Here is a 6,000-nt window from a genome sequence, read left to right as displayed (position 1 = left end):
GTCACTACGTCCCTCCCACTCTCCTCTTCTGATGTCCTCGTCTCTGAGTCTCCCTGTGGAAAGTATTTTTCATGAGGCCACCGAAATATCCTGGCAAGCTGAGGAATGGGATGAACTCCTGGGCCCGGTGAGGAGGAGCGGAGGGAGGGAGAATTTAATGGAAGGAACGGAGAATCAGAGGGCGGAGAAGGTCATGAGGGAGAAAGGAGAGGGTGGGAGAATTGGAAAGCAGCCGTACTTGTGAACGATTTATTGATTTTCGCTCTGAGTGAAAATGCAATATCAGACCTCAGGAGGGAAAAGGTCAACGCAGAAGATAGCATTTAAACACATTATAAAACACTTGTCTTCAGTTTTGTCCTCGAATTAGAGCCCTCCTGCTTCCTCTTGCTCACCATTCCTCGCCGTTCCAACCATCCCGGCATGACTGACGTATGCAGCGTCTCACGTTGCCGATGACCAGTCCTGTACTTCTTAAAAGCATTCTCCATGAATCCCCTCGTGTCAGTTACTTCCTTTTATTTTTATGTGCCCGTGGATTTTATTTATATCCCGGTGTGACTCTACACTGCGCCGCAGAGCTCCGTTCTGTCTGTTTGCACGTCTGCATCCACACAAAGCAAACACAGATGTAAATATATGAACAGTCGTCTCTTCGAGGTCAAGTGCTTTTGCTTTTTACTCCTGATGATTCATGCGGGCACAGAAAGCTTGCAGAGTTTACAAAGGAGCCTTCATGCAAGCAGCAGAAACAGTCATCAACAGACGAGTTGAATAAAATCTGTATCAGACCGTGCGATACAGCATATGGCAAGTCAGATTGTGTAATTAATCAATGATGGGGAATGAATGAATAACTGTAGATATGGTTAGCAGAAAAATTGACTGATTTTCTGTGGTCAGAGCAGAGACGCTCTGAACAACCAATGCAAGCGGTTTGTGAAGATAAAGCTTTTATGCACCCAAACCTTCCGTGATTGTTGCCTTCTTACCTGTCTTCTTCTTCAAAGGAGTGTCTTCTTTTGTGCTAAAATGCACATTTCACAGAACATCTTTGCTCTGCTTGCGCTCACTGTCTTGGTACCTGGTGCGTGTTGGTGCCCCTTGTGGTGACACAGTTCACATTTCTGATCGGACAATGTGTGTTTCAGTGTTGACCCTCTTCTCCGTTTGGTTTTTCTTCAGTGCAGCTAATCAGTGCCCTGTTACATACTGTACATACTGTATCCACAGCAGTCTGTTTGTCTTATAAATGCACAGAAATACAGTATATACGTCAGGACAGGCGAATCAGTTGTGTGCTTTTGGTGTTTTGACATAGTTTGGGGATCATATCCACTTGTATTGTTGGCTTTATGTTTATATTCTGACCAGAATATTAAAAAATATGAAAAACTGTAAAATGTAACATTTTTATATGAAGCAATTATAATTTATTAGATCACAGTAATTGTCCCAAATACACTTGACGTTCTCTTAATTTGCCCAATTTGAATTCTGTTCTGTACTTCTGTGCACACAGGAAGTGATTAATCAAAATGCTGGATTATAATATGGAACATTTTCTGAATGTCCGCAGTAATAGCTGAAAGGATAATGAGATTTTGGTTGATTATTGTTTTAAAAATGTCTTTGAAGAACTGCATTTTGCCGTGCGCCTGAACACACCCGCACAGAGACTGTTTAAAACAGTCTGTGTCTTCTTTAAAGCACCTTTGCATAGTAATGTATAGTAAAGATAACAAACTGTTTACTTCAGGAGTTAATCATTCTTCAGAGATACGTCTTATCACTGTGTGCTCCATTTAAGACTCAAGTCATTCATTCATTCATTATTATTCATTATGATTAGATGTGTAAAGTAGTCAATACACTTGTACCGGTCTTCTGTCTTTCCTTCAGCTTCTCTTACTTCATGTCCTCCTTTCGCTGCTTTCCTCACACTTCACTTCCTGGTTGTGTGGAGGCCTGGGCGTGAGCGCTGGGCACAGTGTGTAACACGATACACAAACTGACCTAGATAGCAGCCCTCGGCGTGTGTGCTATCAGTTTTCACCCACAGTTCTGGTACAGTCGTCCTATCTGGCTTTCTAAGGGGCGCTCACGTTCATAAATCATCATGGAAAAAGATTTATTTTGATTGTCGCACCACATGCTGCTGCTGAAGCCTCTCTGTGTCGACACGGTGCCTCTGTCGTTGCTTTGTGTTAGTCACAGTGATAAAGTTTGAGATTAGAGTTAGCCAAGAATGATACCAGGAAGGACAAACCAACACCAAACTTTAGCCAAATCTAGCTAATAGTTCATGACCACAGTTGGATAGCTTTTATTCTCTTGTCCTCTTTTCATTTCCTTGAAGAATTTCTGGAATGTCGTAAAATACAAACAATGATTTGTATTTGTGATTTGTGATTCTGTTGTCCTCAGATTGCTTGTAATGTCCAATCAACAGTCTGTAGACCAAATATATTTAATTTCCTGTGATACAAAGTCGATAAAAGCAGCAAACCCTCATATTATAGTGGCCTGTCAGATAAACTGTATAGTATGTCCAGACACCTCCTCGTGTGTTATCACTGGGATTATTTTTGCTGTATAGATTCAGTGCCCATTTTCTTTCTTTTGTCGGCTTCAACTTTGTCATAGAAAATCATGAAAATATCAGGGAACTGTGTTGTATTATAGATGTCACATCTCCGCATCATAACAGTACATTATGTGGATGTTTTCATCGTCAGGACCTCACGGTTTAATCTTTCAAAGACAAAAGAACAGCAGCACATTATCTCTTGCTCACGCTGTGGCTCCTGATCAGGCAGAAGCTTCTGGGAAGTTAAAGTAGTACTGTGTTCATAGATTACACAAAATTTTACTTTTGTGCAAATTGACTTTTTACCAGCAGTCCATTTTGTTTGTAATGTGTGTTCACTATTCCGGTCTTGTTTCAACATGATGTATGGCTCTTCAGGCATTTGGATTGGTTGTTCAGTGGGCGCCGTGCCACTAAGGGTGGATGAAGCTTTAACTTAATAAATCTTGTTCATTGCTGTCCCGCAGTGAGATGCCAAACATCTCTGGAAGCCATGGCTTGCATCTTAAAATGGCTGTTTCTAATGTTTCTGATAAAACGGACTTGTTTTGTCCTGGTCTAAGCAGAACGTTGCTGCAGTTTTAGAGGCAAAGCGGTCCGAGGGGCCCCTTTGGAGAATATAGTCTAGATTGGAAAACCTCATCTTTCAGTCAAGTATCTGATGTTCTTTGTCTTTATTGCTTCTCTTTGTGACATCGCTTTGTTGGAGTACATTTTCAAAGCATTCTGTCGCACGGTACATTAAACCCCTTTTTGCTCTCCTTGTCTTTCTCGTGCTTTGTAGAAGCTTGTGTTGTCCCCAGCATGAAATTGCCTCTTACTTTGATTTGAAAGAGGTCGATCTGAAGTCTCGTCCCGATGGAAACATGCGGGCTGACACAGAAACATTATGAGGACAACAGGAACTAACCTAGTTTCCTTGCGAGTGTTTTGATTCAGTCATGATTATCAGTGTTGCACAATGTCGACACACATACAGCGAAGCCACAGATGAACTGAAATGCACGTCTGAAACACTTTAATGTCCCTCCTTCTCTCTGCCGCTGGTTTCCTGCCTCCTTCTGTCCCCTCCTTCTCTGTGTGCTCCCTCTCTTTCTCCCCCTTCATGATCGGCTCTTTATGTTTCTCCGTCCCTTCATGTTCAGTAATTTGTTTAATATATTAGTGCCTGTGATTGTCTTTGTGTGCATTTATGCTTTTGTATGCTTTTGTATGTGTGTGTGTGTGTGCACACGTGTGTGTGTGTGCGTGTGTGTCTGCGTGCGTGCGCGCGTGTGTGTGTGTGTGTGTGCATGTGATTACACAGCCCACTGGGCCGGCTGTAATAACTGCTGAGTTATAGTCACCACTGACTGGACCAAAAAAAACAACCACCCCTCCCACTTTCTGCCTCGCGATTGGCCCACAGAACTCATTCCCACTTTACAATAGGCTCCCAGCGTCAGCCCCTCCCATCCCATTGGTCCTCCTGGAGCTGTTGCCTGGTTACATCAGAAGCTCGTATATTTGAGTAGAGCTCTGGATGTTTACTGCAGCACTTTTACAGACTGAGTGCAGACTGAGACAACCTCACTCAATAACACACACTCCTTCAAGAGCACACACACACGCACACCGGTTCAGAGGACGCCACAGAATGCACCCAGGCGATACCCTGGCTCTGCTGCTCGACCTGCTCGTACAGACGCTGGCACCTCAAAGTGCTCAACTGGGATAACCTTCCCGCCGGACACAAGGCCGACCCGCAGACCCGACCGATACTGAAAGAGAAGAAATCCGAAGGGAGGAGAGAGCAAGAGTTCAGACAGAACAAGCTTAACAGCTGGATACTGCTCCTACAGGAGATGTGTCAAGCGCCTCACAGGCAAAAAGAGGGAAGAGACAGAAATCGTGCTGCGTATGGTTAAAAGTCAAGCTGACGCCTCTGCAGGATTTGAACAATAATAAAACAGACCGGACTTTAATAACATACGCGTTAGCTTGCTGACCACACTGGGCAGAAGAAGAAGAAGAAGAAGAGACACAGCAGTGATACTGAAACACCCACCGGCTGGATCCACTGGCATAAAACACCCCGATCGCAACAGAAAAGACAGAGCACAGTGAGGGAAAACACAGCTGGAAAAATGAGAATGGCCTGTGACATTCTGCTGCAGAGGTAAACCTCAGGGTTATGTAACTCCTCCAGGCTGACTGGAATAGAGGACTGGGTGGGATGAATGATTGGATAGAGGAGAAAGCAAACATGTGATTGGATGACAGATAAATTAATTAATGACTGGAAAGTGAAAAAGAGGGAAAAGGGACAAGAGGGGAGAAAAAAAGGGGAACGCAAGAAGTGTGTGATCTAAAATCTTTTTCTTATGAATGAAGAATGGAGGGAATGAGGTGGAATTTCTTGCCAGGGAGGAGGAAGTGTGTGTCTAATCTTCTGCATGAATAGAAACAGCAGAAGAAGATGAAGAGGAAAGGGCCATGGCATTACTTAACAGCTGGTATGATGTTATGCAATCTAAGCATAAGGGGGGGGGGGGGGGGGGGGGCTGAGAATGTGTCAGCGTTTTCCTTCATAGATGGCCAAAAATGGCAGTTTCCCCCTTTTTAATGAGCATTTTCTCAAGTTCAGGCTTCATCCATCAGATGGACCTTTTCAATATATGTGAGGGGTTGGGATCAGCAGCCGGAGCACCCATAATTGGAGGAAATCGCAGTCGTTGGCAGCTTCTGTATGTACTTAACATTATCGAGCAGCAAAGTACCTTAAGGTGCTCTTAGCAATCAATTTGAAAACTATACTTTGAAGGTATTTGCTCAGTATGTGTCAAAGAAGTAGTGAGGGGGGAAAGGGGGTGTCATTTACACTGAAAATAAATCTGGACTGCTGCTGAAACAAAAGCTTGATTAAATCATTAGCAGAAAAGTCGTTTATGAAGAAAACATGTAGGGATTTCTGTTGGGCTGCAGCTAATATCAGCTCTGCTCATTATTCTGTTTTTATTGATTGTTTATTCTAATTAATGTAAAAAATATATATTTATTGCCCATCACAGTTTCCAGTTTCCAAGGTGATGTCTTTGTATTTCTGGCCAACAGTCCAATATTGAATTTACTATGATATAAAATGGGAGGAGAAGCTGGAAGCCGAGAGTATTTGTTATGTTTGCCTGAAAAATGATTAATTGATTATCAAAATAGGTGCAGAGGAGCGTTTCATCTCTTCCTTTTGAATTTAACCAAATTGAATATCTTTTGGTTTGGACCTTCATTTCATAGACTAAATAATTGATCAATGAATCCAAAAATGATCCACAGATTAATTGATTATAAAAATAATCATTAGTTACAGTCGTTACCTGGAGAATATTTGTAGGTTTTTCCATTTTTGTGGTTTCACGTGGTTGCAGAAACTG

At 42.6% G+C, this 6,000-nt stretch overlaps 1 protein-coding gene across 5 annotated transcripts in view; it reads left to right on the top strand.

Annotated features, from left to right (window-relative positions):
- The window catches only part of fam13b (family with sequence similarity 13 member B), a 70,438-nt gene that overhangs the window by 41,959 nt on the left and 22,479 nt on the right, over nucleotides 1-6,000 (top strand). The gene's annotated exons all lie outside the window — the stretch shown is intronic.

The sequence above is a fragment of the Chaetodon trifascialis genome, chromosome 5 (assembly GCF_039877785.1).
Source record: "Chaetodon trifascialis isolate fChaTrf1 chromosome 5, fChaTrf1.hap1, whole genome shotgun sequence".
In the NCBI taxonomy this organism is placed as follows: Eukaryota; Metazoa; Chordata; class Actinopteri; order Chaetodontiformes; family Chaetodontidae; genus Chaetodon; species Chaetodon trifascialis.
The sequence above is the reverse complement of the archived record's forward strand: the minus strand, read 5'-3'. Positions and strand labels throughout refer to the sequence as shown.